The sequence below is a fragment of the Pongo abelii genome, chromosome 5 (assembly GCF_028885655.2).
Source record: "Pongo abelii isolate AG06213 chromosome 5, NHGRI_mPonAbe1-v2.0_pri, whole genome shotgun sequence".
Taxonomy (NCBI): domain Eukaryota; kingdom Metazoa; phylum Chordata; class Mammalia; order Primates; family Hominidae; genus Pongo; species Pongo abelii.
In genome coordinates, this window is record NC_071990.2 from 123,256,518 (window position 1) to 123,270,693 (window position 14,176).

The 14,176-nt window shown below is 35.6% G+C and overlaps 1 long non-coding RNA gene across 3 annotated transcripts in view; it reads left to right on the forward strand.

Moving 5' to 3' along the window:
* The window catches only part of LOC103890979 (uncharacterized), a 198,478-nt gene that overhangs the window by 143,569 nt on the left and 40,733 nt on the right, over positions 1–14,176 (forward strand). For 2 of the 3 annotated variants that reach the window (XR_008526400.2, XR_655261.4), the window contains one exon: positions 9,770–9,926. This is a non-coding gene — a long non-coding RNA (uncharacterized LOC103890979). Of the gene's footprint in view, positions 1–9,769; positions 9,927–10,639; positions 10,802–14,176 lie in introns of those variants that run through there. The other variant, XR_008526401.2, reaches the window with a different exon arrangement.

Sequence of the window (14,176 nt, forward strand, 5' to 3'; positions counted from 1 at the left end):
GTTTATTGAAACAACTGTCTTTTCTCCAATTTGTGTTTGTGTACCTTTGTAAAAAATCAGTTGGCTGTAGGTGCATAAATTTATGGTTTTCTATTCTGTTCCTTTGGCCTATGCATCTATTTTTATGCCACTACCATGCTGTTTTGGTTACTATAGCTTTGTAAAATATTTTGAAATAAGATAGTGAGATGCCTCCAGATTTGTTCCTTTTGCTCAAGATTGCTTTGGCTATTGGGGGCCTTTTGAATTTCCATATGGATTTTAGAAGATTTTCTATTTCTGTGAAGAATGTTATAGGTATTTTGACAGGGATACATTCAATCTATAGATCACTTTGGGTAGCATAGACATTTTAACAATATTATTTTTTTTCAATTCATAAACAGTGTATCTTTCCATTTCTGTGTATGTCCTCTTCAATTTCTTTCATCAGTGTTTTGTAGTTTTCGGGGGACAGATTTTTATGTCCTGGTTAAGTTTATTCCTAGGTGTCTTTTTTTGTAGCTATTATAGATTTTTAATTTCTTTTTCAGATAGTTTACTATTAACATACAGAAATATTTGTAATTTTGTATGTTGATTATATATCCTGGAACTTTATTGAATCTGTTTATTAGTTTTAATAGTTATTTGGTATAGTCTTTAAGGTTTTCTGTATATAGTATCATGTCATCTGCAGACAAAAACACCTTGACTTTCTCCTTTTCTATTTGGAAGCCTTTTATTTTTTCCTCTTGCTTAATTGCTCTGGCTAGGACTTCTAGTACTATGTTGAACAGAAGTGGTACAAGGGAGCACCCTTGTTTTCTTTCTGATTTCAGAGGAAGAACTTTTTAGCCTTTGCCTACTCATATGTTACCTGTGGATTTGTTATTTGTAGCCTTTACAGTGTTGAAGTACATACCTTCTATATTTAATTTGTTGAGAGTTTTTATCATGAAGGATTTTTGAATTTTAATAAATGCTTTTTATGCATCTATTGAAATAAAAATATGGTTTTAAGCTTTCTTTCTGTTAATGAGTTATATCACATTTATTGATTTGCATTATGTTGAACCATCTTTGCATGCCTTGGATTAATCACACTTAATCATAGTGAATAGACTTTTTTTGTATTATACTTTAAGTTCTAGGGTACACGTGCACAATGTGCAGGTTTGTTACATAAGTATACATGTGCCATGTTGGTGTGCTGCACCCATTAATTCATCATTTACATTAGGTGTATCTCCTAATGCTTTCCTTCCCCCCTCCCCCCACCCCATGACAGGCCCCGGTGTGTGATGTTCTCCTTCCTGTGTCCAGGTGTTCTCATTGTTCAATTCCCACCTATGAGTGAGAACATACGGTGTTTGGTTTTCTGTCCTTGTGATAGTTTGCTCAGAATGATAGTTTCCAGCTTCATCTATGTCCTTACAAAGGACATGAACTCATCCTTTATTATGGCTGCATAATATTCCATGGTGTATATGTGCCACAGTTTCTTAATCCAGTCTATCATGGGTGGACATTTGGGTTGGTTCCAAGTCTTTGCTATTGTGAATAGTGCCACAATAAACATATGTGTGCATGTGTCTTTATAGCAGCATGATTTATAATCCTTTGGATATATACCCAGTAATGGGATGGCTGGGTCAAATGGTATTTCTAGTTCTAGATCCTTGAGGAATCACCACACTGTCTACAATGGTTGAACTAGTTTACAGTCCCACCAACAGTGTAAAAGTGTTCCTATTTCTCCACATCCTCTCCAGCACCTGTTGTTTCCTGACTTTTTAATGATCACCATTCTAACTGGTGTGAGATGGTATCTCATTGTGGTTTTGATTTGCATTTCTCTGATGGCCAGTGATGAGCATTTTTTCATGTGTCTTTTGGCTGCATAAATGTCTTCTTTTGAGAAGGGTGAATAATCTTATTAACGTGCTGTTGAATTTGGTTTGCTAGTATTTCATTGTGAATTTTTGCATCTGTGTTCATCAGGGGTATTGGTATGCAATTTTATTATTTGTGTGTATCCTGATCTGGTTTTTGTATTAGAGTAATGCTGTCTTTATAAAGTGAATTTGGAAGTGTTCCTGCCTCTTTAATTTTCTGGAACAGATTGAGAAAAATTGGCAATAGTTCTTCTTCAAATTCATCTGTAAAGCCATCAGGTCCTAGGCTTTTCTCCAATGGAAGATTATTATTACTGATTCAGCTTCCTCACTCATAATTTGTTCAGATTTTCTATTTCCTTATAATTTAATTTTTTCTAGGTTATCAAATCTGTTGCTATATAGTTGTCTATAATAGTCCTATTTTTTGTATTTCTGTTGTGTCAGTGGTATGTCTCCTTTTTCATTTCTGATTTTGAGTCTTTTTTCATTTTTAAAAATTTTTATAGATAATGGTTTGTTAGATTTATTTTTCTTTCCAAGAAAGCAGCTTTTCACTCATTGATCTTTTGAATTGATTTTGCAATCTCTATTTTATTTATTTTTTCTCTGGGCCTTATTATTTTATTTTCTCCTTAGATCAATCTTGGATTTAGTTTCTTCTTGTTTTCCACTTTCCTTGTCAGATTGTTTATTAGAAATCTTTCTTCTTTTGTGATGTAGGAGGATATTGCTATTCACTTCCCTCTCACAACTGTTTTTTGTTGTGTCCCTTAGGTTTTGGTATGATGTTTCTATTCTCATTTGACTCAAGAAATTTACCTTTTAATTTCTTCATTGACCCAATGGTTATTTAATTTCCATGTATTTGTAAATTTTTGATTTGTTTTTTATTTCTAATTTTATACCATTATGGTTAGAATATATACTTTATATGCTCTCTCTCTTAGATTTGTTAAGACTTGTTTTGTATCCTAATATGATCTGTTCTGGAAAATGTCCCAAGTGCAGTTGAGAAGAATGTGATTCTGTAGCTGTAAAATAGAGTGTTCTGTAAATGACTGCTAGGTCTATTTGGTCTATTGGAATTTCTTTATATGTAAATTGAAATTTTTCTCTTGATCATTTAAAAATTCTGTTTTGACAGTTTGGGTGTAATGTGCCACACACACAAAAAGACATTTTGGGGTTGAATGGGGAAGCTTTGAGCTTCCTGAATCTGGATGTGTATATTTCTTCCAAGACTTGGAAAGTTTTCAGCTATTATTTTATTAAATAGGTTTTCTGTGACTTTCTCCATCTCTTCTCTCTCTAACATTTCAATAATGTGAATATTTGCTTGCTTAACGATATCCCATATTTTCTTTTTTATTCTTTTTATTATTTTTACTTCTTATTTATTTTTTCGCTTTTTTATTCTTATTTCTTTTTACCCCTTCTGACTGGATTATTTCAAAAGATCTGTCTTCAAGTTCAGGAACTCTTTCTTTTGCTTGATATAGGTTGTTGTTGAAGTTCTCAATTGTATTTTTAAATTTATCCATTGAATTGCTTAGCTCCAAGATTTCAGTTTGGCTCTCTTTTATGATATCTATTTCTTTGTTAAATTTCTAATCTAGATCATCAATTGTTTTCCTGATTACATTAGATTATTTGTCTGTGTTTTCTTATAGCTCACTGAATTTCCTTAAGATCATCATTTTTAATTTCTTTTCTGGCATTTCATACATTTCTTTCCTTTTGGGTCTATTACTGGAGAATTACTGTGCCTCTTTAGGGGTGTCATATTTCTTCTTGCTTTTTCATGTTTCCTGTGTCCTTACATTGGTATCTGCACATGTAATGAAACAGTCACCTTTTTCAATTTTATAAAGCAGCATTTCATAGGGAGAGACATTTTTCTGTAGATGGATCCTAGGGTGTCAGCTAGGTATAGTATATTGGCTTTGGTTCTCAGTGGACTCAGAAGCACGGTGTTTGTGCAGTTTCTTCAGTTATAATTTTCGTCATTGATGTTTGCCATTGCTTCGGTGGCCTAGGCTGTGAAGTTTGTGACAGCAGTGGTGCAGTTTTTCTGGGGATGGTGTCACTGGGCTGGCTATCAGACTAGGTGCATGTGGGAGTAGCAAGCTGGCCAGCTGTGCTACATGCTGTCCAGGAAGCAAGGCTACCACTATCCTGTCTGTAAGGCCGTGTGCACCTGGGCATAGCAGACCAGCAGGATGTGCAGTGGCTCTATAGGGGGCAGGGCCACCTCCATACTGGCTATTGGGTTAAGCATGTGCTGGTACAGGTACAGTGGTCTGGCTGGCTGTGTGGCAGGCTCTCCAGGTGATAGGACCACTGCTGTACTGGCTATAGAGCCAGATGCAGGCATGCACAAGTGCAGCAGGCCGGCTGGCTCTGTGTTAGCTTCCTCTCTGTGAAGTTTGGCTTATTCTCAGGGTAATTGAATACTGCATGATTTCAAACACTGGGGTCTCAGCTGCTTTGCTGGGCCTACAGTTTAGGGAGCCAGGGTCATGGTAATGTAGCCACTCATGTGAATATGGTAGAATAATGGCAGGGCCTAAAGGATGGAGACAGGCAGTGGCTACTGACCCCCAGGGCAGGAAGCACTCTAGTAGTGGGTCTGGAGTCAAGGTGGTGCTGTGCTGTAGCAGCCTAGGACACAGGGGAGTAGTAAACAATGTAGGCTCCTACTTTGCAATGTAGTTGTGTGTTCTCCAGGCGACTCTCAAAACTGGATGTGGGGCTTGTAGGAGTATTCTGCAGCAAGGACTGCAGGTGTTTGTGGTGGTAATGGGGACTGCTACAGGTCTCCAGCTATCTTTTTCCTCATAAGAAGTTTCTCCTGGGTCTGAGCCAATTCTGGTGGGGAAGACAATGTGGCAGAGGTAGGTGATTTGCTCACCTCTCTATGACGCTGTGCTGAGTTTCTGTGCTCCAGAAGAATTTCACCACTACCTGGGTGCTCTCCAGCTTACTTCTTCAGTCAATCCTCTTGGAATATAGTCATTTATTTATTGTTTTGGTGCCTTTTTTTTTGGAGGGACAAGCACCAAGTAATTCCAGTTGGCCATCTTGCTGATGTCACTCCTTCCTAATTACTTTCTTAACACCAGAGAGCAGGGTTTGTGATCAAATTTTAGTACTTTAAATTCCCTATGGGTAAGTACTTTTTATACCTTTGGGTTGATAATGAAAATAGTTGAGTCAGTTGTAAATATTTCCTTTTGGTGAGTGAAAATACATTTTTTGCAAGATAAATGACTCTAATTTAAAGAAAATTATCTGCTGGCTTCTTTCTATGTTGTTTCATTGACTAAAACCCTGTGACTATATCAACACTTTCAGATTTAATTAAAATATTAAAATTGCACTCGTATGGGTGGCAAACAATGACATGGAAAGAGATTGAGTCTTTTGCCCAAAGTTACATGGCAGAGGTGGTATCATCATTAATACAATTTATTATCAGGGCAATAAGTGGATTTGAATTTGCAAGGATAAGAAGCTAACCTCAAAACACAACAAAGAAGAATGATTGATGAAATAGAAGAGAAGATGACTCACCACCAAAGAATTATGATTGGCACGACTTTTATAACTTGCTTCTTATACTTGATCTCAAAGCACTAAATAATGAAATTAAGAAAACATTTAAAATGTTCAGCTTATGAAATTTGTTTGCTTTCCTAAGATGGCATGCCCATTCACGACACTTGGGTTCAATGCACATATTTAATGGTAAGAAATCTAGCCTAGAAAAATAATAAAACAAAGAGCCATCAAAGCCCAAATCCACAGTCATTTTTAAGACACTGTTAAATGTTGCTTGCATCATTAAAAAAATTTTCATGTGCCTATCACTGAATAATCACATACCCATCTTAGGTAAAAATAACTGCATTTGCCAATAGCTTGCAGTTGAAATAAAAACAAAACTCTTCAGCCAGAGAAACCATTTAAAATATTTCAATATTTGCCTTTATCAATTTCCTGACATATATTAACTAATTTATGCCCTCAAGAGGTATTTTTTCAAAGACAGATTGTGCAGGTCCTTTTTCTCAAGCAATTTATAGTTTAGAAAGGCAAATCAGCAATACTTATATATCAAGAAATTTTATTAGGTATTTCTGTTAAAAATATTGCCCCACTTTGTAAATACGTGAGAAAATTATATATGGTGGGTTTGTTTCAAGAAGTATTTTTAAAATTTTTTTATTGAAGTAAAATATACATATAAACTTTGCCATCCTTACTATTTTTAAGTGTATAGTTCAGTGGAAATAAATACATTTATATTCTTTTTCCCCCCTACATCCCTCCACCCACCAATCTTAATGAGATCCATTTTTTTTTTAGCTCCCATATGTGAGTGAGAACATGCATGTTTGTCTGTCTGTCCTTGGATTATTCACATAAGAAAATGGCCTCCTGTTTCATCCTTTTTGCTGCAAATGATAGGATTTCATTCTTTTTTATGGCTAAATAATATTCCATTGTATATATATGCCACACTTTCTTTATCCATCTATTCATTGATAGATACTTAGGTTGATTTCACATTTTGGCTGTTGTGAATAGTGCTACAACAGACATGAGAGTGCAGATATTTTTTGACATACTGACTTCCTTTCTTTTGGATATACATCCAGTAGTGAAATTGCTGGATCAAATGCAAGTTCTCTTTTTAGCTTTTTGAGGAACCTCCATACTGTTCTTCCTAGTGGCTGTACTAACTTACATTCCCACCGACAGTGTATGGAGGTCCACCTTTCTCTGCATCTTCACTAGCAGCAGTTATTGTTTGTTGTTTTGATACAAGCCATTTTAACTGGGGTGAGATTATACCACATTGTGATTTTGGTTTGCATTTCTCTGATTATTAGTGATGTTGAACTTTTTTATATATATTTGTTAACCATTTGTATGTCTTCCTTTGAGAAACGTCCGTTCAGATCTTTTGCCCATTTGTAAATTGTATTATTTATTTATTTTACTATTGAGTTGTTTGAGCTCTTCATATATTCTAATTACTAATCCCTTGTCAGATGGATAGTTTGCAAATATTTTCTCCCATTCTGTGGGTTATCTATTCACTTTGTTGTTTCCTTTGCTATGAAGGAGGTTTTTATTTGGACATAATCCTATTTTTCTATTTTTGCTTTAGTTGCCTATGATTGTGAAATGTTACACAAGAAATCTTTGCCCAGATCAATGTACTGGAGTGTTTCCCAATGTTTTCTTCTTGTAATTTTATAGTTTCAGGTCTTAGATTCAAATCTTTAATACATTTTGATTTGATGTTTGTGTATGGGGAAAGGTAGGAGTCTAGTTGTATGCTTCTGCATATAGTTACCCAGTTTTCCTAGCATCCTTTATTAAAAAAACTGTCCTTTTCCTATTGGAAGTTTTCGGAGTCTTTATCAACAATGAGTTGGTTGTATATGCATGAGTCTGCTTTCTGTATTTCATTCCACTGGTCCATGTGTCTGTTTCTATGCCAGTACCATAATGTTTTGGTGACTATAGCTTTGTAATAAATTTTGAAGTAAGGTGGTGTGATGCCTCCAGCTTTGTTCTTTTTTGCTGAAGATTGCTTTAGCTATTCAGGGTCTTTTGTGGCTCTATAGAAATTTTAGGATTATTTTCTGTTTCTGTGAAGAATATCATTGGTATTTTGATAAGGATTGTATTGAATCTGTAAATTGCTTTGGAAAGTATTGCCATTTTAACAATATTAACTCTTCCAATCCATGAGCATGGAATATCTTTCCATTTTTCGTGTGTTTCATCTTCTATTTCTTTCATCAGAGTTTTGTAGTTTTCCTTTATAGATGTTTTACTTCTTTTGTTAGATTGATTCCTAGGTATTTTAATTTTTTGTAGTTATTATAAATGGAATTGCTTTCTTGATTTCTTTTTCAGATTGTTCACTGTTGATGCATATAAATTTACTATTTTTTGTATGTTGATTTTGGGTCCTGCAACTTTACTGAATTTATTTATCAGTTTTAACAATTTTTTTGGTGGAGTATTTAGGTTTTCTAAATATAAGATCATGTCATCTGTGAATACAGCTAATTTGCTTCTTCCTTTCCAATTTGGCTTCCCTGTCTTTCTTTCCTTTTTTTTTTTTTTTTTTTTTTTTGAGGCAGGGTCTTGCTCTGTCATCCAGGCTGGACTGCAGTGGTGGGATCTCAGTGCAACCTCCGCCTCCTGGGTTCAAGTGATTCTCCCACCTCTGCCTCCCTACCTGCTGAGACTACAGGCACCCGCCACCACACCTGGCTAATTTTTGTATTTTTTTGTTAGAGACAGGGTTTCACCATGTTGGCCAGGATGGTCCTGACCTCAAGTGTTTCGGCCTCCCAAAGTGCTGGGATTAAAAGTGTGAGCCACTGCACCCAGCCTGTATGCCTTTTATTTCTTTCTCTTGCTTAATTGCTCTGGCCTTTCCAGATTTTTAAGTGTATATGTAGGCACATCTATTTTTTAAATTATTTTATTATTTCATTCTTTTTAAATAATTTATTTTTTTAGAGATGGCATCTCACTCTGTTTCCCAGGCTGGAGTGCACTGGTGTGATCATAGTTCACTGCTGCCTCAAACCCCTGGGCTTAAAGAATTCTCCTGCCTTGGCCTCCTGAGTAAATAGGAAAACTGCTTGAACCCGGGGTGGGGAGGTTGCAGTGAGCCGAGATTGTGCCACTTCACTCTAGCCTGGGTGACAGAGCAAGACTCCGTCTCAAAAAAAGAAAAAAAAATAGCTGAGAGGGTTACGTCAAAGGATTATATTCTGGATTTAATCCCTCTCTGTTACCAAATGCCTGAAAATTTCCTGATAGTTTTTAGGGCCCTATCCTGCCCCCCTCATATCTGCCTATCTACCTACTCTAACAATAATATCTGCCTCATAGGGCTGATAAGAGGATTAAATTAGTTAATATACCTAAAGGACCATCAATTGTGGCTGTCACATAGTAGTAAATTAATAAATATCATAATTGTTAATAGTAGTAGTATTTCACCAAAGCAGCAAAGTTACTTTATTGAAGAAAATAAGTTTTAAAGTTAGTTATATAAAAATATTTTAATATTCCACAAGTGAAACCGTGAACTCATTGATTCTTTTTATTTCACATTCAACCAGTTATGATAATGGGAAAACATAATCTGAATGTAACATTTTCTTTTTATTTATTACATGACACACTAGCGTTTAGCTCATAATTTTTTTTGACATTTTTTACCCATGAGAGTTAGTTTCAGCTCTTCATTCTTGCTTATAGTTTCTTGAATCCAAGTTTGGTATTCCTCACTTTTCTTATGAACAGGGAGATTTTTCTGAACAGGGAGATAGCACAATTTCATAGAAAATACATGCATGTTTGAATTGAACTTGATTTTTAATTTTTGCATAAAATTTTAATTTATGTGTAACGTATGTGTATCTTAGTGGACCAATGATTTAATTGCTCTGAGCCTGAATATCCTTAGGTCTAAATTGTAAACTATAAAGCATACCTTGCAGGATTATTGTGTCACCTATTATGTATTTAAAATAATTTGCAAGTTGATGGCACATAATAGATAATCAATGATGGCATAAAATTAAACAGAAACAGCAGAAAAGAAGCAACATTTCCAACATATAATAAAAATTAGAACAAAAATAAGACTCTTCACCTTTAGTTTTGGAAAAAATTAAATGTTTTAAAATTATGCAGTATGGCAGAAGGTTGGAAAAAACTGGAACCCTTACAAATTGTTGATGAAAAGATAAAGGGGTCCATTCTATAGAGAACAATTATGTAGTGTCTATCAATGTTTAAAAGACACATAGTCTTTGACCCAACAATTCCACATTTATTTAACTTAGGTAAGAGAAGAAAATAAGTGCAACATGCCAGAAATCCAGTAAAGCAGTTCAAGTATCAGAAGAGCATGAATCAAAACCAAGTGCAAGAAGAGGCACCTTGATATTGAACTGAAGGCCACCAGGTACTCACTGGGTCAATGACTCTTCTCATTTTTATGTAAGTATGAATCATCAGGTGAACTACTTAAAATGCACATTCTTGGACGAATTTCTGAAAAGCTGATGATTCTGGTCCTCAGAACATACTCGAAGTACCAAGGTTCAGGTACTTCCTGCTAAAGGAGTACTTAAACAAAAGAATAAAGAAATGGACACTTCAGTCCCCATGTCTACCCCTCCATGCCAGTGGCCAATAGCACTCAAATTCAGAACACCTTTTCTGTTGACCCCATACTGTGTCCAGAATCCAGCCCAACATAATGTCCCATTTTCCAAGTGTAAATTGCTTGGGTATACTTGCAATATGTTAAAATGCTAAGCCCCTTTCATATTATTTCATGTGGTGGTAGGGGGGGTGGTGGTGGGGTTTCAAACTTAGGCATGCACCAGAATCAGCTGGAAAGCTTGTTTAAATGAAGATTGCTGAGTCCAGTCTGGATGCTGGGTGGAGTTTTAGATTCAGTAAATCTGAGATAAAGCTGAGAATCTGTGCTTTCATAAGTTCCCAAGTTATACAGATGCTGCTGGTCAGGGACCACAATTTGAAAACCACTATCTTAATACAATTGCTTCTGTGCAAGAAAATCAAAACGAAAACCCAAACAAAAAAGTTCATGCCAATACTAAGTGACAAAAACCAAAAAGCTCTAATAAATTCAAAGGAAATATTTTTCTTCTTTGAATAAATCAAACTGGAAAAGCAGGACTTCTCAATCCTCCCAGAAGAAAAAGGAAACAGGATTGGAAAGGCAACTTCAAAGCAAAGGGCACTCCCTGGAAAATGCCCCACATCCAAGCTGAGAACAGTAGAAGTGTGCAAAAAGAAGTCTTAATCACCCTCTGAAACAAGAGCAACATTGACTCATAATATGTGTAAGCATTGTTCTTAAATGTAACACTAGATAAGGATTCATCTTGTGAACTGTAGGAGGAGGGAAAATATCTGACAGGTACCCACTTAAAAACATTTCATAACCATTCTCTTGATGAGTCTGTTGAGATGAAGTACTCCAGGTTGAGTTGTAATCTTTTACGTAAAACAGGAAGAAGAGAAGTATTCTGTAACAGTCTTACTTTCCTCAAGCATTAAGACTAAAGAAATAATCAAAAAGAAGCAAATGTAGAAATGTAATGTAATTCTTTGGATGGAAATAGTGCCTTTAGGAATAAAATTAGGTTTACTTGACAAAGTTTATCCAGGGAATAGTTTGGGGTTGTTAGTGAGCTTGTAAATTGCCACTGTTACTAAGTGACTTTTAGGATACTTATTGTGAACATCAGTAAGCTTGTGGATGGTTTTACTTTCTATCCGTGATGTTAATTGAACTAAAAATAAACCAGACGTTTATGCAGAATGATTTACCACATCAATTATAAATTATGTATTTACAAGATTTCCTCTCAGATTTTTAAATCTTGGATTTTTTAAAGATGAATGAACACCTTACTTTCAGAAAAAAGAAATTATTTACCTCTGGAAATTCATGGGCAAGTTAGCCAACAATGATAACACCTGTTATCCTAACAGGTGTAAAAGATTTCTGGGGGCATAAGTTTGCTCTTTAAAAAGGGAAAGGAATTACTAGATTTAGAATAACTTTTGCCAAAGCAGAACCTGGAATTCCTCCAACCCCTGTAAGTTCTTTAAGCCTAATAGTTTCTTTTTGTTGTTTTTAATTATTAAGTTATTATATAAAATTCAAGACAGTTTTACACATAAACAGCTAAAAATGAAATTTCCCCAAAGTCCATTAAGGGGGTTGATGTTCCTTCTAGAATTTGTATGTTGTCTATCATTTAATCTCTCTATATCTGTGTGTGTGTGGGTGTGTGTGTGTGTATGCTTATCTGTGTAGTATATACCTTGCTTTTTTCATGCAGCACTGTGGAGATTTTTCTATGTTTATTCTATATCAAGATGTGTAGACCTATATCATTCACTTGATAGTGGTATGGGATTTCAGAATAGGGACACTAGTTCAGTTTAATATTTGTCCCATTGATAACTTTAAGTTGTTACCAGCATTTTTGCTCCTTCAATCAATGCTGTAATCAATGTTCTTATAAACACAACTTGGTGTACATATACAACAGCTTCTTAGATGGCATTGCTGAATCAAAGACTACATACTTTCAAAATTTTGATTGATTATGCCAAATTATCCTCCAAAGAGTTTGTATCAATTTATCATTCTACCAACTGTGAGAATTCTATTTTATGCATCATCTCTCATAGTGAATGTTATTAAATATTATTTCCCAAATTAATAGGTAAAAAATGACATCTGGTATTCTTTAAGTTTATGATTGTTTATTAGTCAAGTTGAAAGGTCAGTGAAGAATTCATTCTAGTAATAGCAGGAGGAAGAAGGGAATGAGGGCAAAAGCAACATTCAAAGAATATTAGATAAGGCAAAAGCTTAGCTGGTGAAATAGAAAGACCTCAAATACAGTGGCCTAAATAATATGTAAGTTTCTCTGTCTCTCTCTCTTATGAAATGTCTGGCCAGTGTGGGCTGATGGGGCAGCTCTGCTGCAGGTGATTATTCAGAAACTCAGGTTTATAGCATTTGCTACCCCTAGGATGTGATCCTCTTCTGTATGGTAGAAGCTGGGTTGCTGCATATCTATGCAACCTGTGGGAAGGGGATACCTAGCTACAAGGGAGGTTGAGATGTGGTTTCTAGCTAGACATTTATGCATTCAAAACCCCAAACACTAGATTTTAGCAACTTTTTACAGTGGAAGTGATGCTCCTGACAGCTGCTTCTCAAATGGACGAATTGTTGCTTTGCTCCAAAATTCTATGTATATGCCCTGTATGTCCCGGAGGCTTCATATAGTATCCCCAGGGATGAGAAAAAAAATGTTTGCCAGGTGAATAATTGCTATCCTATTAAGCAGGAGCTATGTTAATTTTCACCAGTCTAGATATCACTTTTAGCAAAACAGCTAAAATCAGATAAAGTTGTTGATAATTCAGTCATTCTCCAAGGACCATCTAACCATCTTCCCTGGGGCTGATTTGCAGTGTCCTCAAAAACTTCCCAGGTCTAGAAACTGAATGAGAGGCTATAAGAGGTCGTGAATACCCCCGTCCTTTGGCAACTCAAGTCAGATTTCGGTTTAAAAGACATACACTTTTTCCAATTATATAGATCAAGTAATACCTCATCAACTGCCCATCCACTTTATTACAGGGAACATTGTCATTAGCCACCGCCACAGATTCCTGCAGGTCAAAACACTGATTGCCACCCCATCTCTGTGGCTGATTATGGTAATTGCAACCACATTTTCTCTGAAGGTTAAGCACTACCACATGGCCTTTCCTACCCCAGGATTCCATTATTCTCATTGAAATGAGAGATTCCAAGAAATGAGAGATCCTAATACAATGGCAACATCCCCCACCTTTATTTTCAGTTTGCCAAGGAGCCACTTCAAAACTTTCTGAAGATGCTATTCTCTTCTTGGTGAATTTTCTTACTTGCCTTGATGGAAAGAGTATTAATTTTTTAATGCCTTCACAGAAAAAGGTACAGTGTTCTCTGGCATCTCTTGATGGACAGAGAAGGAAGGTGTGTACATTGCATATAATAAATCTGCCTCAAGACCTTAATTCTCTAAAGTCTTTTTTTTTTTTTCTTCAAATTAGAGCAAGAAAGTTCTGGCAGATTAATATCATGAAATGTTGTTTTTCATTGAATCTAGGCTTCAGTAGCCAACAAAGGAAACTACTAGAGGTGCTTAAAGTTGCCTTGGATGGCACGCTAATTCAAAATACTGGGAAGTGCATCTATTATCTATTGATGAATTGTCTCAATTCACCCTTATATTTTGTCTTCCTCAATATAACACCCTTAGAAACCATCCCTACACAGGTTATAAGGTTCCTGATGATCCAGTTTTAAAAGATCTTTTAAGTCTTATGATATATACTGTCTCTTTTTGAAATAGGGTTATCAATTATATACCTGAGGGCTGCTGAGATATAGCTCTAGTTACATGTACAGAGGCAATGAGAGATAGTGGGGGGTGGCCTTTCAGAAGAACTGGCATCGCTTTGTAAGTCAAAAGTGCAGATTAGGTCATTGAAAGGTCTTTCTGCACAGAAAGTTTATTTTCCTAACACCGGGAAAGAAAGGCTCCTTCTTTTTGCAAAATAATCTTCAAGTGATTTGGAAAATCAAAGTTTACACGTTCAAATGGGTCTATCCTATCCAAATATCCTCATCCCCAGTCTCA